This window comes from Mchenga conophoros, linkage group LG8, assembly GCF_057382185.1.
Source record: "Mchenga conophoros isolate Kocher_MC1m ecotype Shallow Benthic linkage group LG8, M_conophoros_male_GT1.1, whole genome shotgun sequence".
Classification (NCBI taxonomy): domain Eukaryota; kingdom Metazoa; phylum Chordata; class Actinopteri; order Cichliformes; family Cichlidae; genus Mchenga; species Mchenga conophoros.
The window spans coordinates 19,660,679-19,685,037 of NC_140533.1; the positions used below are offsets into that span (position 1 = coordinate 19,660,679).

Here is a 24,359-nt window from a genome sequence, read left to right on the forward strand (position 1 = left end):
TATTTGCCTTGATTCAGATAGTAACTCCGGCAATCCTGCCTGACGCTTCTGAGCGTGTGAGGGGAAATCGCTGCAGATATGTGCCTTACTTGAGCTTAATTTACTGCAAATTGCACAGCAGGCGTTACACAACAAGTTGAGCTGTGGATTCCTGCACAACAAAAGACTCGTGGGTGTGGGGGGAGTCGGAGAGTGGGACGAGAGCAGGGAGACCCGCTTCCCTCTCCTATTCAAGGGGGAGCTAAAATATATGTATTGAGTGGGAGCTGTAATAAAACGAAACGGGTGAGGAGATGCAGGCTGGGAACAAATATGAAAGGCAGTGGAGTATGGCGGCAAGGCGATGGAGCACCACCGGAGGATTGGATGAAATTATCTCTTTATAATCAGGGGGCTTCTGCATGGCTGCCTCCTCCATTGCCCAGTGACAGATGAGGCCTACCTCTTCAGATGGGCTTTTCACAGTGCTATCAGCCCACCTCTAGGGTAAAACAATGTTTTTCTTCCCCCTGTAACACTACTTTAAAGCTTTGTTTTCGCACGGCACCCCGCGGAGAGAGGACCGTCTCCTGTCAGACGGGGTCCATGTTTGTCTCATTACGTGATCATGTTACGTAAGCGTACCTTGAAAAGGGCTGCGGATTTAATTTGATGACAAAACTGTGCCACAGGAAGGGCTGGAAGAGGGTGACGCTAAACAATGTTGAATGAAGACACTAAAGTGCAACATTATCTGCAGTAAGTAAGAGGGAATTGCTTTTTGAACTGTCACAATCGCACAGTTTGGAATCTAAACATTATTTCAGACACCCAAAAACCTTCAAAGAGAGTTTCTAGCTTGTTAATGTAACGTAGATGAGCTGCGCGTCTCCGCTCTGCAGGATAAAAACAGTCGGAGAGGGAGAAAAGTAGACAATGATTAGCTTTATCCCGCCATCACAGCAGAACAAATGGATCACGAACCCGCGCCGCTTTACAGTCGCTCAACTGAGCTGTTGAGGCGCAGGGAAGTGGTAAACAGATTTAATTTATTCATATAAATGGCTTGTGAACCAAAACAGTCAGGCCACTCTGGGAGCGAGCAGTCTTGTTAAAGGATATTTCCAGTTTATTACATTTCTTATTTCCGTAGTTTTGGCCATTGCTCGTGATAATATTGTGCTCTCCAAAGTAATTGCTGAGATCTGGAAGCACAGTGACAATGCAACTACAAAGTGTGATAGGGTAAGAAATAAGATGTCAGACAAGTCGACAGGCCATCAATTCAGAAAAGATATTTGAAGGTAATAAAGTGTGCATACCTATGATATGGATTAGAGCGTTTTACTTCACAGAGAAAACAGCACATATAATGCAAGAGCAGTGAATCAAAGCTGAACTGGCACATCAGTCACTAAACTATGATGGATGCTGATAACACACAGGCGGGGTAATAATTTTAGCTCATGTGGAAGTTTGCTTAAAATCTATACAATCGCCTGAGAGCGTTTCCTTCGTGCCCTCCTGACTCATGTACCACATTTGAATGGAGACATTTTTCTAAAGCGCATCTCCCGAGGCGCTCAAAGTATTCGTCGACATGAAAAGGTGAGAGAGTGAGTGCGGCTACAGGTGTAGAAAGACAGCAAACCACGCTGGCTACCATCCCGACCACACGCGCGCACACACACAAGCACACAGATCTTCTCACCTTCCCTTGAGTGCTGGGCCGGCATCATGATACCATAACAACACCCTCAGTCACTCGTAATGTGCTTTACAACAACACTACAGGCAGGGTGTTACACCTCCGCAGAGCAGTGTGAAACACCCCCCTCTCCTCGACACACACCAAAACACATGCACGCACACACACCTCGCTAATCGAAAGCTACTAAGCTAAGCACTGCTGACACTATTAAATCTGAACAAGGTGGCCTCAGTGAAGAAATCAGCATCATTCTCATACCTTATGGGGACATGTCAAGACTCAAGGTGATCCAAGTCTCCATGAGTCATCTGTTGTAGGTGAATTAGGCAATAAAGGACTAATCTGCACCATCATTGACTAGGGGTCTGCTGTTTGCAGCACTTGCTTAAGGGTGATAAAGATGAGGGAGTAGGAGGAGAGAAGGAAGAAGAGGAGGAGGAGGAGGGGGAGGAAGCATCTCTTTACCCTCATGATTTTAATGAGCTTTGATTCCGAGATATGTCTTGTTTTCTTCCGACTGTCGGCTGAGGCCGGCGTGAAAGCTCTCCTTTAATTATCTCAACATTGTAGAGAAGACCGTTTTTGTTTTTTTCGCACTGAGGGATGGGCGTTCAGTTTAGAGAGGGCACCTCTAGGACTCCAGGTGTCTGCCTGGTAAGTGGCCAGGCAGGCAGCGAGGACAAAGCTGTGTTTGTTCGACGGAGGAAAAAGCAGAGAGGATGGAAATGTGTACGTAACAGTGCTTCTTCCATTGTTGCCTCACAGAATGTGCCATAATCCCCGGCAGGCTCCATCCAGAGCTGGCACGGAGGATAATATGAGCTGCCTCCTGCCTGTCCCACCTCCCTGCTCTACCTCCCCTCCCCTCAGCCCTTCTCCAGCACCTCCTCCTCCCTTCCCCCATGTCTCTGCTGCACACACACATATGGACACGCAGCCACTCGAGTGCACACACACGCTCACACCTCCCCACATGGCTCCTTAACAGGCTTGGGAATGGATTTCTTTTATTTAATGTGGTTTGGTCTGTAGCTCCAGAGGCAACCGTGAGCGAGGGCGGGCTCGCACTTGTGCCACTCGCTCTCGTGCGTACACGCGCGCACACACTCAATCCAAAGGAGCCCTGCTGTGTTGGTCGCTGTTCACTGATCTCTCCCTCTTTCCCTCTGTCTTTCTCCATCTCCCATTCTCCCTCTAACTCACTCCACTCCCCCGCTCTGTCTTTCACGCAGATCCACATTCACTCTCTCCCTCCCTTTTTGCCCTCTCACTTTTTTTTTTTTCATGACAGCTCACATAAGCAAGCCTCCTGGATTCCTGCGGGAGCCCCACGTTCAGTACACAGAGATTGTTCAGCCATCAGGCACATCTGCAGCATGATTAGAAAAGCAAAGGGAGCATGGTATTGGAGGCAGGAGGCCGGGGTGGCAGAGACACCCCCCACCCACCCTTCATGGCCACCAGCAGAAGCAGAAGAAGAAAACAGAGGGTTGGGATCATAGAGGGGCCTTAGCAATATCTCCTCTCTAACCAAGTGTAACATTTCACCAAGTCTCAGAGGCTGATCTCTGACTATGATTAAAAAAAAAGGAGAGAGAGAGAGAGAGAGAAAGGACAAAGGCAAACGGGAGCCAGTCTCTCTTCACTGCCAAGCCACCATCCATCCGCTAGCCTGCCTCCCTCATGGAGCTGGTAAAAACTAGAGGAGAACCTGCAAACATGAGTAGCATCATTGTTTCTCCTTCTCCTTCTCTTGTTTGCTCTGCACTGCCTCTTCCAAAGAGCTACTCTTTTAATTTCCTTCCACCCTTACACTAATAGCAGACAAGGGGGAGGGTCAATTCCCCCGTGGCGCTAGAGGCAGCACAGATGAGCCACATGACTGTGCGAGCCCCCACCAAATGCAGAGCAGCGCGAGGTGAAACGGCTAGGCAGCTAGCCCCGCTCTGTCTCCCTGTGCCTGTGGTGCTCCATCAGCCTCACTGCTCGCTGCCAAGCTCCTTTCTCCTTCACAATCCTCCTGGAATTTCGGAGGCATGTGACGATGATGATGATGGTGATGATGAAACCAGTGAGCCAAAGTGTAAACCTGCAGCCATTGTTGAGATATGAGGTAAATTCAGAGTCTCACAAAAGAGAGCCATCACTACCACCCCTTGGAACACTTTGTCTTAAAAATTGCCTTTGATTGCGAGCATAGAGGAAAAGTCAAAGAGGCATTTTATTTCCATTTCTGTGAGTGATATTGTTGCCACGAAGGTGCCGACACTGCCTCAGACAACTTCTGAGCCCCCCCACCTTCCTTTCTCAGTTTTTTTTCCTGCCAGTCTCCTGGTTTATTATGCATTCAGCTCATGTGTCCCTCCTGTGAGTGGCTGTTCATTTTCCACATACCATGCTTAATCCGGCCAGCTAAAACTTTGAAATAGCGGGAGCTGCAGACGCAGCCGCTACCCAAGAGGAGCCATTATGAGGTCTGGGAGAGAGAGACTGATAGCGCTGGGGGGAGGAGTGACAGGCGAGCTGCAAGATACATGGGAAGGAATTCAAAGAAGGCTGAGAGCAGAACAGGAGGGGTGTGCGTGTTTGTGTGTTCGCTGCTTTACAAGCATACACTGCGTGAGAGTAGCTGTGATAAGTTAGAGGCAGTTGTGGGTGTTTGTTAGCTGGCGTGTGTGTGTTTGAAGGAGTTGTTGGTGTGGGCAGGGGGATGGAGGACCTCCTTGTCTCCATTGTGCCAGTGACCTTTGGCCTTTTGTGACTTTGAGTGAATGGGAGGAGAGAAACAGAAAGAAACAGAGAGTGAGGGATTTTAAATAGTGCATGAGCTCAACCTGCCTAGACACTGATGGACAGCGGCAACATGAGCTTTCTCTGTTTCACCAAAGGAGTCTGTGAAGACATACCATCAAACTGCCAGACCTTATAATGACCTCGCTAACATCTCCATTTGGAAATTTCATCAGCAGGAATATCGGCTTGAGAATATGTCTTAAAAATCCTGATTTATTTAATCAAAAGTCCAAAACCTGAATTAAAAAATATACATAGGAAAACAGCAACTGTGACCCTGTGACCAGTTATTTTAGATGTTACATTTTTAGAGAAAGTTTCATAGTTAAATAAAAAAATACAGTCAACATCTGAAAGAAGGAATGCCACAACCTTCATCTTACAAATCAATAAAGCAACGATTCCCTTCACAACCATTTTCTGTTTTGTTTTTTGAACACTAAAAGCCATCTGAGATGTTACTTCATCTTTTTTGTTCCATTTTTCCAGAAAACCCCCCCCAAACATTTTCTCCTCCAGTCCACAGATGTGAATTGGAGTGATCTAGCTGGCATGGCTCATAGAAATATATTCTTTTTTAATATTTGCAGATTGTTTGATAACCTTGCTGGGCGGACTGATCCCGTGTTAACAGCTTGCTAGTATCTACAGCCATCGGTCCCTCCGGGGAGAAGCCTCTCATTCCACAAATGTGCTCAATTAAAAAGAGCAGAGTGCTTAGAGAGGGCCAGTGAGAGGCCATTCCCTGCACCCGTTTGATCTGGATTTCCTAATTGGTCAATGACAACACATTACCAGACAGGCGGATGCTTGATCTGCAGAGAGGAGGCTTTTTGACTAGGGCAGTTCGACCTCTCTTCCTTTCCCTTTCGCCCCCTGCACCTTCGACGTCCTACCCGCCCCCTCCGTGACCACGCAGAATGCGTGTGAGTCCGAGTGTCTCTGCATGTAAAAAGGGAGTATGGGTCTGACGTGTAGGAGGAGGCTGATTTAGAGGTTAGACAGCACAGGCTGCAGTAAATCCATGTCACAAATCTTCCTTATGGAACCGTGGGGGGACACACGCGAGCATGTGATGAATCCCATGCAACACGCAGACCTCTGCCTCCCCTCCTCGGCCTCTTCTGGAGCCCACACCACACTGCTTGCGCTGCACTAATTTGCCAGATATCGTGGGCTGTTATGTTTTGATTGCCTTTGTGTAAATGAATCGGGAAGCCTCTCATTTCACGTGCAGCTGTGAAGAATTCCAATGTGTCAGGGAAGAAAAAGGAGATTCTCCAGGGAGAAAAAGACTTAGTGGAGTCTTCGATCAAGCACTGAAGACATTTATTCATTTATTCATCTTTCTTTCTTTATCCAGGCATCCTTGGATCATTTCACTCAGTGTATATTATTTCCCTATTGTGTGCGGCCCTCTTTAGGGAGTCACTACAGCATAAAAACACCAAAGGCAAACCGTATCGCATGCAAGGAGTCTCAGCGATGCAGATCAGATGCTTGCACAACAGTATGGTCTCATTTTATATAATCCTACTGCTAGCTAAAAATAGTATCAAATTAATATTGAATGTTACTGTAGGAGAGGGTGGCAGAGTTCCAGCTTATGGAAATATGCTGTCATATGGAGCGATAACAGTCTATCCTTTAACACACCCATGTGAAAAAGAAACAAGTTATTAGGAATTTCCCACTGCCTCTGAAGTAAAATGTTTATATTTCATATATAGCTCTTATACTTGTGAAAGTGTCCCCTTGTTCATACAACACAATGTTTACTTATTCATACATAATTCTTAAAATTACGTTTTTATGAGGGAAAAATGCAAAAGGAGCCCGTTTCGTAAATAAATCACAGTCTTATGAGACATTAAATGGATATAAAACATAAAATTAGCTTTTAAAATCTCTTCCATACGGACATATACACTTTATATGCATAAACATCATCTGCATATACACCCCTAACAAAAGAAAAAAAAAGCAACCAATTAACAAACTTTAAAATGTGAGGACCTACCGAAGTGCTTAAAGCTTATGCCTGCATATAAACTCTTTATAAATAGGGTCAGTGGTCGGTCTGGAAACCCATAAGCTTCTCTGCTGACTTAGCCTCTGGGGACAACAGCCAATTTCTCGGCGCTTCCAGTGTAGCCGGCGGATATCCAGGCTAAGAGTTCCTGTTCCAGTCATTGTTTATGAATCCAGATACATTTGAAAAAAGCTAATAAAAAGCTAAATGAGAAGCAGTGATCCAGAGAGTACATTTTGGCAAGTGGAATCCCTCGTTTTGCTCTCTACACAGACCGTTTACCTCCATGCAACCAAAGACTGTTCAAACAAACTGATCAACTTAACTTGTATCACAAAAGGACTACAAATGAAAGGCTTCTGGTAACCGAAGAGTTTGCCAACATTCGTCTGCATATTCAAATGTGGATATCACTTTATAAAGATTGGGCAATATCATAATATATCCATATCACATTTAAACATACAGGTGCAACTGCTGATCATTTAAAATGAATTTGTTATGAACTGAGAGCAAAACATCACATTTGGGAATTATGGCAACAATGAATACAGTTTTGACTGAAAGTCCAGTCAATTAATCAATTTCCCAGCAGCAGTTCACCTTAGTTTTGTAGACAGGTATGTTGTTTGGGGGTATAATTTAGCAACAACTTGTCTCTAGCTGTTGGCAAACAACAAGCTCCACATCATCCATCAGAGAAGTTGAGGTAGCTTGACAGGTGAACATAAACAAAGCTGCCTGCAGTAGCATTTCCAGAAGTGTGCGGGAAACACACAGAGACACGCACATAGCTAAAGACAAACATGCACAAAAAGACAGAGTGGGAAGGTCTGAGAGGCGGCAGCACATTGAGGAGGGAGAAAGAGAGAAGCACTGGATCAGAAAGGCTGAGGAAATGAGTGCTGCAAGAAATGGAAAAAGCTGAGAAATTCTGTATCCTCCTGTTTCAGCCCCTGAAAACTGCTGAACCATCAGCAATTACAGGCTGGCTGGGTCATGAATCTCCCTCTGCAGTGGTCTGCTCTCTCTCTGCTGGCTGATAGTGCAGAGGTGTGTGGCCCAGTCACCTGGCCAGCAACAAACACGGAGACACGAAGCTACGTGGCGCTGCAGCTCCTATTAAGACTGTGCAAATCGCGCCCACACTTTGCATCTCCTTTTTCCATGACAGCAAAGTTTACGATGTTGGCGGTGCGAGCTCACATGCAAAGCAGATGTGTTTTTTTCAGGCGCACAGGTAAGTGCGATCCACGAGTGGCGGACCAAACATTACAGGCAGCCACGGGACAAAGGCGACAGAGGGCACACGCACATATGTCCGGGCACAAGTAAAAAGTGCTGAACATATAATTAGCTGCTCCAGTAGAAATCCCAGATAGGCAGTCACTTAATTAAAATGACTAATTACGGGCAATAAAAACTTCTTTCCAAACTGCTGTCTATAATTACAAGTCACTCCTTTTCTCTGTGGCAGCGTGCTTCAATATGTGTGCGTGTGAGCTTGCAGCCGAATGTGTTTGTGTGTGTGCACGTGATTGTCGCATCTCAATGAGTCCGTTTCTGCCGCTCATTCAGCGTTAGGATCCTCGGCTAATGAGATTAGTCAATAATGGATTGAAAGCAAGCAGCCTCCCTTCCCTAACACAATGGCCGGAGAAGCCATCCCTGTCAGTGACACGTCGATATTCACGCACGCATACACACATACACAAACACACTCGCACTTCCAAACACATCTAAACAACAGGGGCCTCCTTTTTAACATACAAATTGCGTTATAATATCGAGCGGCGCCTTTTTTGAGACAGTGACGTGCCTTGCAGACCACAGACAATTCCCCAGGATTTGAATTTAAATTGGGAGTATATCTAGTCTTGATCTACAGAAAAATGGATATTCCGGACGTCACGCCGGGCCCTCGAAAGCCCCGGATCTCTTTCATCACATTAATGAAAGCTCCGTAGAGAACACCGAAAGAAAACAGTCCTACTAGATCTACGACTGCTGAGTGTCTGAGCCCAGGAAGGACAAACAAGTCTTGAGAGTTGAGAACTCTTCTCTTCTCAGATAAACAAAGACATGAAACAAGCTTTAAGGCCAGCCACAGCACAAACAGAGCTCCTTTCAAACGTGCGAACAACCTGTTCGCAAGGGTAAAATAAACCTTGCACAAACACGACACAGCGAGCTGCCGCCACTGTGCAGAACCCTCGTGCATTTACAAGAGAGACTTAAAGAAAAAGGAACTTGAAAGTGCAACTCAATTGCTTTTTTTTTAATGTCGACAATCACAAATCTGATGTTGCATCTAGTCAAAGTTCCTTTGAATGGCACCTAGCAGTCGATAACCACAGCCGTAATTTAGATTCAGACAGATCCTTTTTCTTTGTCGGCCCTTAACTTTTATAGTTCCAGTCCAATTTACTCAGTAAAATCACTTACTATCCTGCAGTTATAATCCCATTGACGAGTGGCTGAGTTGACAAAAATGCTAATTCACTCATCTTTTTTTTCCCTTTTCTTTTTTTTTTTTAACAATTGGCTCACACAATAAGCTTTACAGGCAGCAGAAAGTGCTCTTTTGGCAAATTTTATTAGATCCCAACTGACACTGACTTTCTGGGGCCAAAGTCAATATAGAAATGCTGTTATCCATATGCCTGCAGGTTTCACTTACATGTATGCATACATATACTGTACATACTGTGTGTTAGAGCTAACCTAGCATCTAAATAAACACACACACAATCCTCACCACCATCTGCCTAACTGTGATGTATGGAAGTGTGTTTCTGCCACTGGAAAAAAATGGAACAAAACTAAAAACACGAGAAAACTCAGCGAAACACTCAAGACAGCTACACATGATAAACTGCTTTGATATGTTATTACATTACATTTAATGTTAATTTATAAGTTAATACTATTTTTTTTTAATTTTATAATTTATTTAGCAAATTACATTTATTAAATATATCAATAAATAGGATATAACTAAATCTATTTATACCGCGCCAAATTATTTGTTCTTAATTTAGTGTTAAAAGTTATATATTGCCATTAAAAAAGCCTTAAAATTGCAGAGGATATCTGCATTTCCTGCGAAATTGAAAACTTAGTTAGCTTTTAAGTAAAAATTTAGATATATGCAACTCAGAATTTCAAATTACTGGCCTGAAATTTTGACTTATGGATGGCAATTGCTTTTCTTTTCTCTCTTTTTTTTAAACTGGTTGAAACAGCTTCCTTAGAGATGCTACTGTGCTACATGTGCTGCGACAGAGCTAATAGGGTAAGGTACTCTAGTGGATAAACGACTTCCAAACAACTCAAAATTTGTTTTATCTCTGTAAATAAAAGATGGTAATCAACATAAACACTATCTGTCACATCTGTGGGACACTGAACTAGCCTTGGGCTATATGCACGCTGCCCTGTGATTGGTAGATTGTGTTAGAGCTTTGCATAGCCTGTGTGTAAAATGTGTTCTCACCATTTAAGGCTGAAAAATGTTATTTAGACTATTTTATCTACATTTTATTCAGAAATGATGTATATGTATGCTCACGTATAAGGCAGAGTATGTAGCCGAAATAAAAAGGCCAATGCATTAAAGCAATTAACATTTCATAAAACACATATGTGTGCAATTTGCAGTGTAATTTGCTAGGGTGATACAATGGTATATAAATGTCGCAGACAGTATAATAACTAAACCGACACCCCTGTATGTAATATCCAGACTGGTTTATGTGGCACTGTGGTGTGTTACTGTTCCTGTCATGCAGCCTCCCTGCCTGGGGTCAGCACGGCGCTACAAAAGGTCAACCTCCTAGTAATTTGTTTCGCTGCCGCCCCATCACCGACCAAACACAGGGCATTGTATCAGGTAAACCAATTATTATCTGACATGAATCGGAGAGCAGAGAGGTCCCATACGACCGTTTCCTCTATTATTAGCAAAATGTCTCTTTCTTCCAGCAAAAAGGTGCCTTGTCTCTGATTCCCAGCATGTCTTTGCAGCTACTTATCAGCTGCCAAGTGACTCATTTACCTGCAATGTGCAATTCTGTGTGAGATTTAAAGGTAATTTAACCTACATTCAAGACGAGAAAAGAAATTAAGCGATGCCGTTTCTCTCGCTCTCGTTTTACCTCCCTCTTCCTGTCTCCAAAGCATAAACAGCAGTCAAAACTGAGAGCTTTCTCCTGCTTAGTATTCAGCTCTAATTCTCCTGGGTGGACACCCCACTGTGTAGACAATCTGCATTTTGATTGGTGTACACTGGAAGTTTCCGCAAGGCTCTTTAAAAAGCCGCTACGTTGGAAAACAACATAGGACAGCCATTTAGAGATGCATTTCTAAGAATATTTAGCAGACTGTTCAGTGGGAATAGCAAATAACTTGGCGAGATTTATCTTGTTTCATTAAACAGAACCAGCACTGACACGAGGATATGATCTGAAACCGATCATTTGTTGCGCCGCGACTGTGTTGGCCAACATGAAAATACCAGCGATATATAACCCTTTCAGAGAGTCATTTGTACAATCTCTCCATTAGGAGCCACTTTGTTCCTGTAGCCCCTCTGGCCTCAAACCAGGCTTCAGCCTCCGATGGCTGTAGTCATGGCAACTGCCTTCATTGTACACTTGCAAATAATGAAGACAATGTGTTTTCCATTTAGAAGAGCTTTTTTTAGTGCACAAAGATATGGAGAGTCCATCCTGACTGTTTCATTAAGGGGGCTTAATAACGCGATTCCTTCTGCTGGCTAAACTGTGCGAGCTGAATCACAGATTAAATTGGCCTGGTGGGACGCGAGTCAATACCGATGTTCACGATTTGATGTTCGACAGCTAAACTTGGAAAAGTTGTTCTTCTTTCTGGCCTCGGTGGACACGAGCGTAGTAAGAAGAAACATCAAAGAACAGAGGAGCGCCACAGGCAAATAAATTTGTATCTTGATCACACAAAGTGAAAAAAAAAGTACTAGAGAGGCAGGCAAATGAAAAGTAGAAGAATTGCCTCTCGCAGGTATTTGATACCCTGTTGGTTTTAGCTGACTTTAAGCAGTTTAGGCTGTTTTGAAACTTTTTACATGATTCTTCAAGTTTCACAAAATCTGGAACTTATTTTCATGTTTTAACCAACAGCTCTGTTAACAATCATATCATAAATTTCCCAGAAACCAATACCTGCTGACATCTACAGTAGCTTTCTTAAATGATCCCTCAACTTTGTCACTTTATTTTGAGAATTCACAACTGCTAAATAGTGCCACAAGGTGGTGCCTCATTCCAGTTTGTTTAGTTGAGGTGGCACTGAGAGTTGTAAACAGGCACCACGCTAGATTCTGACTATGCATGACTAGCAACTGTACCGATCAGAGATCTGGCGATGTATGATTGATATTCAGCACCATAAAAAGATAGAAGAAGAAAAAGAAAGCAGTGTGGAAGTTTCCTTATCTGTTTGGGTAAAGATCACAAGCTAAAAAAATAGCGCCAGTGCTCAAGCTAGGCAGCAGACCAGCACATTGCTAGTTAACACTAGAACAGGGTCATTTTGAGCCCTTGGCATTTTAGTGCTCATGTAACACTGTTAAAATAAAAGCCTCTCATTTCATCTTTTATGACTTTTCCCAAAAGGTTTTATTCATAATTCGCACACAGTGAATATTGGGGTGTGTGGAATAAAAAGAAAAACCCCCCCAAAACATTATAACCACTTATACCTAGAACCACAGAGAGAATCATTTAGACATCCATCAACGTTTGATGTGCCTGCTTGCCTAGCAACACGTATTGTTTACACACATTTTGTGTGATGGCTGCTATAAAATGAGACCGATCTAGCTAGATGTGATTGATAGATAAATATATATAATCAGTGCAGGGTTGGGCAGGTCAGGGATGGGCTGTTGAGCCATGGCAGAGTGGGGAAGAGTGTATGACGTCCTGTCCAGTTCCCCACGCGTCCTGCGTGGGGGAACTGGGCGGGTTGCTGGCAGAGCAGCAGGGGAACCATAGCTGAACTGGGCCAGAGTGTGGAGAACTAATTGGAGCAAAAGAAAGAATTAAATCTGGGTTTCAGGCCTAAATTATTCAGACATGTTAGGTATTGTGTTGCTTATTATACTCGTTATTTTATATTCCATTCTAATATATACAGACGTCCTAAAACTTAATATTAAGGTCTGACCTTTTAGAGGCTCCCAGGCGTCTATTTCATCTGATTTCTACATTTAGGTCTTTTACCCTAATGGGATATTTAGAATTAGAAGGAGGTGGTGGGTGCAGGGGATGTTGCTCTTAACACACAACACAGCAAATTTATCCCCAGTTCTTGATTGTTCTCTCGTAGCTGAACTACTTTAAAAAAGTCAGTTTTCTTCAGATATTTTTAATTAAGATACAACATCATATGCAACACCTGTTTTCTCGTATCTCTAAATAAAGTAATTAGGATTTTTTTTTAAACTTGTTTCATGATGCAGCAGGTTTTTCAGACCTTGCTGCAGAAACGTTGCTGGTTTAAAACCTCTCACAGTTTTTGAAGATACTGTTACCATAGTCATCACAACAGACACAGTGGCCAAAGCTGTGGAAATACACCCAAGTTGTAATAATTAGGAATAGTCCTTTAACTAAGCACTTCCTGCATTAATGTTACTGCTGAAAACAGTAGCAAAAACTCAACAAGCATAACTAATTTTCAGACAACGCAAAATCCAAATCGGGAATAACGGGCATGCTTGTAAATTAGTGTTAGTTTTGTGAACATGTGCAAACACACAAGCACACACACACACAAAGAGAGCGTGGAAAGAATGGAAAGAACTTGAGGGGCAGGAATCTCCGTTCCACTGTTTATAGGGAAAACTCCCTGTAAGCTGAGCCAGCTTTCCGGGCCAAAATTAATTCAAGAGTTTTACAAATCACTAGACAGGAAACATGGCGTTGTTCTTCACTTCCACTTCTTCTCCTCTGCAGCCCCTGTAAACATTCTTTTGATTTGCTGTGTTGTTTGCTCGCAGGGAAAACACACAAAGCAGATAGTTACTCTAATTCCTTGATGACAACAGTTTATCTTGCAGAGTGGAGCGCGTTTCATAGAGTGTGCTGTGGTGCTTCGCGTGGTGTTTGTGTTAACACAAAACCCTGTAAAGACTATTGACTGGAAGTGCTGCTGTCAATAGAAATCCTATGATTTCTATTCTTGCTGTTGCGGAGCTTTGTGAACCTACAGTCTGGGGACTCTGTTCTCCTGCTTCCCTGACAACACAGCAAGTAACCTTTATGAAAAAATATTTAAAAAAAACCAAAACAAGGGCACCACAATACCACTTCAGAGCAGTTTTGTTGCTACAACAAACAAAGCAGTAAGCTCTGGCACTCCTGTGTGTGCGGGAGCCACAGTGCACTGTGATTGATATACAGGAGATAAGACGCTGTTTGACTCCCGAATCCGCCTCCAATCGCGCCGTCCCTGTGACGCAATGGCCGTACGTTATCTCTGCCACACACAACCCGCGCTGCTGATAGGCGAGGCAGAACCGCTCGTATCGAACACTTCCGGAAGAGTTTCTTGTTGAATAAATGAGCCACTTATACAAAATCTCTATTAACAGTATTGAGGTGCTTTGCTGATAGTCAGCGCAGACAACGACAGCAATTCAAACACTGAACAAAGACAAGCGCATTTGGAAAAAATGCTAAAATCAATTAACAAATCCATTAATAATCATCATAACTTCTAAAACGTTTTCTTGTTTTGGAACTTGTGCACTATCTTTAAAAATCTTACGGCCCTAGCATTAAACTATTAACCCAAATAGACTGCTTGATAATAACAGCAATCCCTTCTTGCAGCCAAATTTTCACCACGGATGCTGAAAAATGTAGAAAATCCACTTCAGCCCCTAGCTGCTCATTACCTGCTGATTGTAAACCAGCACAAGGAGTTTTCATGGAAAGCTTGCATGATTGGTACACTTCAGCTCAATACACCGCATGTATTTTTAATGAGACAAGCCTTTTTGATAGAGCGAGATTGCTAGCATGACTGATGATGCATTACATCTCAACTGGGTATTTGAGAAATCTTTTATGTGGGAGGCTTTATGTTTTGAAGTGATCGCAAATAATGAATTAGCTTTTAGTCATTTGTGGTCCCAAGGCAAAAAGAAGAGGAAAAAAAAGACTCTTCAGAAATCATTTATGCTTGTGATGGACACCGGATTGCTGGACACTTTTAAGTGCAGTCTCTTAGCTCCCTGTGGAGATCTAAGTTAGTCATTTGTCACCTTGTGGTAGTGCTGAACACATCCTTACGAGGCCCTGCCCAACGCAGAGGCTCGGCTAATGCTTCTTACTGGCTCTCAATGCCATTGCTTCGCACACATACACACACCGCCACATGATAAAAGCACAAGCACTGTTCAAGCACTTTAGAGAGATGACACGAGAGGACACAGTGTTGCTAAAGGTTAAAGAAAGCACAACAAATATGAAGACTGCAGGAGAATTTTGATTAATGCTAGACCTCCGCCATACACTCAGAGGTGCACACATATTCCCAAACCACCACCAGAGAGGGACAGAGGCTGCACTGAACCTCTAAGAGACCACCAGGTGTGACCTATTCATTATTTACCAACATAGGCAGGCTAGCAGCATCTGCACGCTGTGCACAACCCCTTGCTTTTTGTAGGGGAAATGTGTCGGGATCAGATGGGGAGAGGGCACCTTTGTGGATACACATCTTTGTTCACACACTGCCTGCCTGTCACCCTGCAATGCTCTTCGCAGCAGAAAAAACGCATCTATGATTGTTCACAGCTATAAAGACAGTTCCAAAGGTCCAGAACAGTGGCAGCTGAAGAAATCTATGCAGACTAGTACAATTACTAATTTCCACAAAGGCACGATCGCACAACTAAACATTTAAGTGCCTCTCCATATGGTTACTTTCTGGGAGTTCTGTGGGGCGATAAATACACATCTTGTCGTATTAGCTTGGGTGGGAGGCAGCTAGCACATCCCCAGTGGAGGGGGAATATGTTGTCTGGTAACATATGTTTCATTTACTTGCCATTTTCTTCTCATCTGTTGAAGACTTAAAGGCTTTTATTTCATGTATTTCTTGTTTAGATTTAGTTTGAAATTGTGAGAGGTGGGGGGTATGTGCTTGTGCATATATGCACACACATGGATGCTAAAGTAGGCACATACAGATTTCCTAAATTAACTGTGAAATAATATTTTTATAAGGAGCCTTTGCAAAGACCTTAATAACCAACTGCTTAAAGAATAAATAACAGAATGATAGTACCACCTCTATATCCTCTTCCCACAGTAAGACTTGGTAAAGGTGTTTGAAGGCATCTGGTGACAGCGGCGTATGGACCTGTTCTCCACCTTTAATTTGAATGGCCCTCCAGCTTGCAATGGATGTTCAGGATAGAACATCTTGGAATGCCAGCTGCAGTCCAAGATGGTGGTGCTGGAGTCTCTTGGTTCATGTGACCAGAGACTCATACAGCTAAATGATATCAAAGAGCACCACAGCTGCAATGTGGCTGGAGGAAGAAAACATGAGACGGAGAAGGGGAGCAACTTAACTCTAACTAAATAAAATAAAAGGCAGGGGATCGCACGCTAGAAAATCAATTTTGGAATCTGTTGTTCTATTGGAGGGGTAAAACACATAGATAAAATGTATTTGTGTGAAACAATGGATTCTAATTATAATTGTGAGTTGTCACTATGAGCAAAATAAGCACAACAGTGATTTTCCTCATCGTTAATGTAAAGCTTTCCATTCAGGCAGCTTTAAAGAACAGAAACATCGTCTTCAAAGTTGACGGTGAAGGGGAAAGCTGCGCTATGTCAGGGTGCAACACAACATAAACATGCAGCAGAGCTGATAAGCGCCTACAGATGTGTATATGACATCCCACACAACGTCAGAACACAGAGAGAAGTCAGCAAAGGTCGCTACCTGTGAGGATGGAGCGAATTCCAGCAGATCACTGAGGATATGAAATGTTGACAGATGGGAAAAAGCCTGATGTCAATAACAAATCTGAACGGGGAGGGGGGATCACCTCATATCAGTGATTACTTACGTACATTGTGGACCACCACACTTGAGATGAAAGCCTTTAACAGATCAGGTGAGATAAACAGGTGTCATTACTATGAATGATCCATTTTATCCTGTGTGTATTCGATATTCTTTTGTCTTTTGTATAACCACACCAGCAGAGATAAATGGCCCTTCCATGGACAACTTGGCAGAGGTTCACACACATCAAGGGTCATTAAGGTGGCTGACAAAAGCTTTTTTTCTTTAATGAATCTGGGTGTAAGTGTTCAGCCTCTTCTTGTTGAGACTATGTGCGTGTGTGTTTAGGTGATGCATTGCAGTGTGTGAAGAAACCTGGTTTCATTTCTTCTTGTAACACCCTAATGACTTTATTGTTTCATTCTTATCCAGCCTCCAGAAGCTATTACCATATAAACACCTGTGTTATCAAAGCACTGCAAACAATTTCCTGGATAATTTAACAAAGATGCGATTGTTGATTCCGTATGAGGTTGTGTGACTTATGAGTCTGTGTGTGTTTGTGTGCATATTTTGAGATATCTATTTTCTCAGTGAGTGTGTTTGTGTGTGGACGTTTTGAGATATCTATTTTCTATGTGAATGTTTGTCTCTGAGTGCATTTAGTTATATCCATTTCACGGTGTGTGTGCTTATGGGCGTGTGTATGTGTGTGCCTGCCTGTTTGTGTGTGTGTGTGTGTGTGTGTGTGTGTGTGTGTGTGTGTGTGTGTGTGTGTGTGTGTGTGTGGGCAGAGCGCAAACCTACTGGAACCTGGCTACAGCTGGCCACTTTTCAGCTCCAATTGTGAGGGAAAATATGTCTGAGTAACCATAAATGGAGGCTGTTTTGGTGAAGAGGGGACAGAGTGAATGCTCGGCATTACCATCATTCTTCGTGCAATCTGTATCAAAACCCTGGGTGAGGCAGACAAAAAGGGAACACTTGCATAACGTAGGAGCCTGATGTTACCCTGCAGATTTGGACCTCTAGTGCCCCCCCCTCCCCTTAGTCCTCCCTTTTTCTGTCTTTGACTCTCCCTCTGTTTCCCTCCCTGCCTCTCAGTCACAGGGGCTGGATTGTTCTGCTGAGGCTTGGCAGAGGCTGCGGATGGGAAAAGTGCAGGGGAGGCAGCTAACACTTCCTGCCTCCCTGAATCAGAGAGTTAACCTTCACTGAGGGCACAATGGCTTCTCGTTAGCGAAACCACCCCACATGCAGGCAGCCTGTCACCAGCCATGTTCCTGTTCGCTGACCACCTTTTGTGTTTCTCTGTCCTCTGTCGGACTTCATGTCCGACAGCAGCTGCACCTCAGATGAGCACAATGGAGCAGTTTTACAGTATAGCAACTAGAATTAAAAGTAAGCATTTAGTCTTTTTGAGGACTTGAGAGTGATGCATACTAGCAGACAGCAGCCTTACTTGGATTTGATATTTCGACTTGAATTGAGGTTAAGATTACAAGAGTGAAAACGAAATTAAATAATCTGCTGTGCACATGTGCATATTTGAATGGGTTAGCACTTTTGAATGGTACTATAGTCCAGTCCAAGCCACTTAAGTTGCAGTTCAGACATGCAGTCCATGTCAGTGCAGATGCGGATACATATCACGAGTTACCGTGATAGATGATGGCCAGAAAATTGTTTTTGTACAGCACTACGACTTCACAGTGAGGCTGACCTTTAACCTTTTGGATATCAAATGTCATCAGCTGACAATTTGAACCAATCAGGCATTTCATTTTTGTGGCCTGTTGTTAAATTCTAAGTGAATGTTTGTGCTGCAATCGGATTTTCTCCGGGTGGGTCCCAGTGACCTTGACCTCTGGCCAGAAAAAAATATGAGCAGCTCATCCTTGGGTCCAAGTACAGGTTAGTAACAAATCTGAAGTAATTTTCTCGATGCATTTAGGACATATGAGGTTAATATTGGGTGGATGGATATAGAGACAACACAGGAAAACAATGTCACCAGCTCACTGGAGCAGAGGCACTGAAGAATAACAAGGTATGGAGTTTAAAAACAGACCTCTGTGGCCCACTCCTGATCCTTGAAGCAAGAGACTCAAGGCTACTGGAAAAACACATCTTAGTCTCCAACTAAATTTTCAGCACAGAAGTTGCTTTGTGGGCAAAAAAGTCTAGACAGACTCTAACAAGAAAGTGTCATTTGATTTGCCATTTGACATATCAAGGAATCTCATGATGCCTGCAGTTTCAAGCACTCAGGTTTATCATCCCTACAGAAAATCGCTGTGTTACAGACCTTCTTTGTATAAATAACAGAAATAAAAACCTTATCTTCAGAGTAATAGACAACCTTAGACAACTTAGGACAAGCAAACACTATACTGTACATTCCCCAGGATGGATTACGAGACACACACACAATCTCACAGAACTACCATAGCACAAACAAGAATGATATCACCCACCCACCACTGTAAAAAGGTCGATTCATGCTGGTGTATGTGATTGAGATAAGGGGTACAAAACAATGTGGGCTGAAGAGATGACGGGAAACAAAGCTGAATTTGTCCAGATGAGTCACAAAAGTCAACAGAAAAGAGTGAATGCAGTGGAGGTAAATGGTTTCTCCCTTGGTTTCCTCTCATTTTCACTGGCAAAAAAAAGGAGCACGAGGAAGGCTAGCCTAAGAGAAAATAAAGCATTGATTTTGCACACCGCCCTCTCTAAGGCAGAGGACTCCAATCAATAGGCTCAAGTAATACTCTGCACAAGTTTAATGCTTGAGCTGTACAGAGGCAGACAACTGCTTTGTCTGGAAATTATTCCTTTTTTTAAATTGCAGTGGCATTGCTGTTTGAAAGCGAAACAAAAGTAACTAGATCTGTTTAAAGAAACCATACCCTGGACGCCGATGACCAGAAGTCTGAGACTGGTGAAGCAGTTGGTGCACGCAGATCACCGTGTGGTCAAGGGTTCATCTAAATCAATTGGGGAAGTTACATGTGTTAGCCACTTTGTACGGTCATCTGGAAGAGAAAGGGAGGAGGAGGAGATGGGGGAGGGGTTTAAGGCATCAGGAGAGAGGGTCATGTTGCAAATCAGCAGCTGACCAGAGAGATGACCTCCAGCTAAAGGTGTGACCTTTGACACTGAGTTCTAGAAAAGCTGGAGAAACAGATACTGTCACTCTCCATGAATGGAGATTGAGTCAAGATAGGCATATGCTTCTTTGAAGTAGCCACTGAAAACTACAAACTGAAGGGTCTGCAGGTGATCCAATGCCTTCCACTAACATAAACGACCCAAATAAGTCTGGCTGAGCATATGGGGAATCTGATGAACTGAAAAACCCCCCCCCCAAAAACAGTTCCTCCACTTTCATTTCCTGACTCCTTGCTTTTCCTTTTAAGGTGCCTCCCAAGTTCCTTCACCACCTGTAAAACGTTAAAAAGCCTTGACCCAAAGATTTGAACACTCATTAAGCTTTTTAACGTGGAGAATTCTCTGATATCCATTCTCTCAGATGTTTCTCTCTGTGCTGACCAAATGGTATATCAAGTTCAGGAAATTAGCCAGTTCCTGTCGGGGAAAAGAAAGAAAGAAAGAAAGCCGAACAAGGCCAGTATCAATGCAACACAGCTTTTACGCCGATGCTTCTCAGGCTTCTCTTACATCCCTCGGACAAAATCAGAGAGAATCAAAGCTCATCTACTCTTTTATGTTGGCTTCAGAAACCATTTTGGTATGTTTTGTTGAAATTGAGACAGAAAATGAAAATATACAGCTGCATGCATGAATCTGAGCTTTCGCGGTGCAGTCAATTGCATGCTAGTCAAAGGGCAGACCTCTCAGCACCTTAAAAACACCTGGATATTCCTCTGGGCTAGTTCTTTGCAAATAATATGGCCATTAGGTCATTTAATATCCTCTGGATAAATTGCTTTGGACCCTCGAGACACAACTGCTGTCCACACATCAGAAACCAATCAAAGGTCTGTCCTAGTTATGGCAAAGACTCTGTCAGGCTTGAAGCCGCAACATGTCTCCAGGGAAATAGAGAGAGGCAAGATAATCAAAGACAATCCACCACTTCCTGTTCTTTATCAGCCCAAAGAATCTAAATGGGCTGTGATTAGGGCCTCGCTTTAACTAAATTTATCATAAGCAAGATTAAACTTTGAATGGCAGTGAAAGTTGACCCACTGAGTGGTCGGGTGAATGACAGCAGTATCGCTGCTAGAGCCACCACCAGCACCAGCCTGGGTTTGGCATGTCACACAACTGTGACCCCAGTCGCAGTCACAACCCACACACACAGTGTGGCTGTAGCACTGGTTGAAACACTAACCCTGCTGTTTCCATTGCACTCTTCAAACAGACAACTGGCCCCTGCAGCATGTGGTGAAAAGCGCTTTCTCGTGCATGAATAAACAAGTGCACACAAAGACAAAAATACAAGCTAAAGTGAGAAAATCGAAGTCGTTTACATGAAAAATTTAAAAAAAAAAAAACAACAACTTATCAATGAGAATTCGCCCAGTTAGCACCCGATTCTTTGCTCGAATCTGCACAGTGTCTACTTGAGCTCTGTTGACCTGCAGGCGTCGAGGCAGACCTTTGCATGCTGCAACTGAAATTAGGTTAGGAGAAGTCATTTGTCTTTGGTGGAGGGAGCACGAGGAAAAAAAGAGAGGCTAAAGAGGCCAGATTGAGCAGGAAGGCTGCAAAGGGGAAGGAGTTCATGCAGACTAACATCTGTGATATTTCTTCACTTCATACTCCTTCTCCCATCCCCCCCTCTTTGCGTGTGCCAAATGTTAAGGTGGGGCTTACAAAAGCAGCAAAGTGTGAGTGTAGTATTTTTGGTGAGTGTTGTGAATAGCGCTGATGGCCACATGTAATCATAAATTCTTAAGAGTTTGAAAAAATAAATCAATAAATCAAACGTTTTTATATTCCTACTATTAAAGTCAAAGAAACTATATAAATGTTGTTATTTGCAATCCCTAGTTACATGCAACTTATGCATCTCCATCGTGGTTTCTTGCTGCTTTGCGAATGAGAATGATGTTACAGCTCATTGCTACACTATTTTGCAAATTCAGCAGAAGGTTAGGCGAGCTTATTGATTATATGCATTTACCTTTTCACCAACAGCGAGCTCTGAAAAGCCTCTGCTCGATTTCCAACAGAAAACACTAAACATGCAAATATACTTGATATTTCTAGGTGATTGCCTTGTAGTTTAGCTGATTCTGTGGTATTAAGCTACTTGCAAGGAGGTAAGACATCTGGATATTTCAGAAACTGTGAATTTGGGTTGATTTTGTGACCTTGAATAATATTGTAGATGTTGGTGCACTAACTCATCTGTAAGAAATAATAAAAAAAACACTTTCTAAAGATGAATCAGATGATTAACCAAACACGCTGTATATTTCTTTATTGGTTTCATGTCTGTTACGCTTCATTGTTTAGACCTGCAAGCCTGAAACAGAACATAAACATATAAAACTCAGATTTAAAAGAATTTATGTAGAAGTACAGAATAAAAATACAAATATGAATAAAAATAATTCCCTGTACTGTTAATTTCTCTTTTCCACAAGTTTCCATTATTTTTTCTTCTTCACCTCTGTGCTTTGACCTCTGTAAATGTATTTATAATTGTAGTGTCTTTACCTTACAATATAAAACACCTTGAGGCGACTGTTGTTGTAATTTGGCGGTGTATAAATAAAACTGAATTGAATTGTAAACCAGTTCTACTGTTATTATTATTCTTATATTACTTTCAGTAAACTCTATGAAAAAAGTATGATGTAATGATATTTTAAAGCGTCACCACAGATTGTACAGTCATTCCCACTCCTGCTCTCTTAAGTACAAGCTAATTATGAAAATTGCCCTAGAACACAACCGTTGCTAGTAAGTAAGAGGTGCACGGATATCTGTGATAACTGCCAATGTTTTGTCACCATGCCATTGCTGAGTTGTTTATAAATGGAGTCTAACAGGCTAACTAGCGCAGAGTGCTAACAGCTCATCCCTCTGTCCACGGTGGGGGAAAACCTCACTTTACTCCACTATGTTGGCTCATTATCTCAGCCTCCTCTCTGGGAAAAGCAGAACCGCAAAATGCCTCAGCTTGCTTGAACAGATACTTGCAGCGTGTTGTGGGCTTGCCCCACTTTGTCTTAGATACATTACATACTCGCACACAGGTATACACAAAACCTCTGTGCCCTATCGCTTGTTAATAGGGCTTTTCTTTAGGTGGATGTAACAAGGAGCCATGCAATGCCTGGGATTTTTAATAAACACAAATAGTTGCTGTAGGCGACTATAATGGGGCAGTTTGTCTTACTTTTTTAAAACAAACATATATTATGTTTAAGTTTAATAGTAGATTTAAAATGCATATGATTTTCAACTCATTATACAATGTGCACATGCTAATATGCAAGCCCCAGTAAATGTTATTAAGCCATGTTAAGACACTTATTCACATCTGTTACGCGCTTATAGGACTACATGAGTGTAGCTAATAGCAACATGTTCATGGTTAGATTATTCATGAGCAATTATAACAGTGACTGTTAAAAGCAATGATAAAAGTCTTGATTTTTTTTTTAAAAAAGAATTGCTTATAAAAAGTTGTTGAAAATGACTGAAGCAGTTTAACATCTTCATAACATTTGGCAAATTTGTAAGTTTAAGGAGCTTTATTCTTAGACCGTAACAATTAACTGATGATCACGCTCGTCTTAGATTAATTCTTTAGTTAATTGATTAATTAAGTAGTCATTTCAGCATTGCTAATTTGGGGCTTAAGACAATGAGTGAGCATCGCACCCTTACCCACACTGAGTGGGGGGAGGACACTATTCAGGAAGAAAATGCTTGGCCGCTGCTGCCACCTTGTTCTCGTGACTGGAAACATTATTTGTCTGCTGGCTCAGATGTTGCCTCCCGTCTCTAGGATGAGACCCACCCCCCCTCCTTTTTCCCTCCCTGTGAGCTCTTGTACCCCTCCCCCCTTCACAGTTTAGGACCCACCCTACAGGGGGGTTGAATTTAATAAAGGCTCCCTCAGCCACATGCTAAAAAGGTATGCAAATGTGCAGGTCCTTCTGTTTTCTGCTGTGTGTGTGTGTGTGTCCCACCACCACCCCCCCAAAAACCAACTGACTGCTCTTCTCTCGGAGCCAAAGCCAAACACAGAGGGAGGGAGAAAGACAGCGTGCGAGAGAGAGCGCAAGAGAGACAGAGAGAGAGTTTGGGTGTTTGTTTTTCAGAGGGATGGATGATTTTGTTAGGACTGCTCCTGGGTATTTGATCTGAAAAGCTATTATGATCATTGCGATTAGAATTAATTACATTACGAGCTACAGGAATTGTGAAAGAGGTACTTGATGTGCCTCCTTGTAGAGAGAGGAATCATAAACGCGCACACATCTAATAATTCCTCGAGAGCAGCAAGATGAAATTAATAGCGCAACAAAATTGGCAACCTCAAGGCCATTGCTAATAAATAAAATAATAAAAATTAAACACCCTTGCATATGTGTGCTGTAAAAAAGAAAAACAAACAAAAAAATAATAATACAATATTGACTTCTCCAGTCTTCTGAAGCAGCTCCTCCTCCCACATATCAGTGATCCCTATCTAATACAAAGGCCCCAGCCTTTGCGTGGCTACCATGATGACCCGTGTTCATGAGGAGGTGAGAGCTGATCATTTTGTTCCGATGTAGT

At 42.7% G+C, this 24,359-nt stretch overlaps 1 protein-coding gene across 3 annotated transcripts in view; it reads right to left on the reverse strand.

The window, feature by feature from the left end:
* The window catches only part of LOC146568627 (zinc finger MIZ domain-containing protein 1-like), a 109,977-nt gene that overhangs the window by 41,596 nt on the left and 44,022 nt on the right, over positions 1-24,359 (reverse strand). Inside the window, exon 3 of one of the 3 annotated variants that reach the window (XM_085284787.1) lies at positions 19,502-19,627. The exons of the other annotated variants lie outside the window; for them this stretch is intronic. The gene's annotated coding sequence lies outside the window, so the exon portion shown is untranslated. The remainder of the gene's footprint in view (positions 1-19,501; positions 19,628-24,359) is intronic. 3 annotated transcript variants of the gene reach the window in all.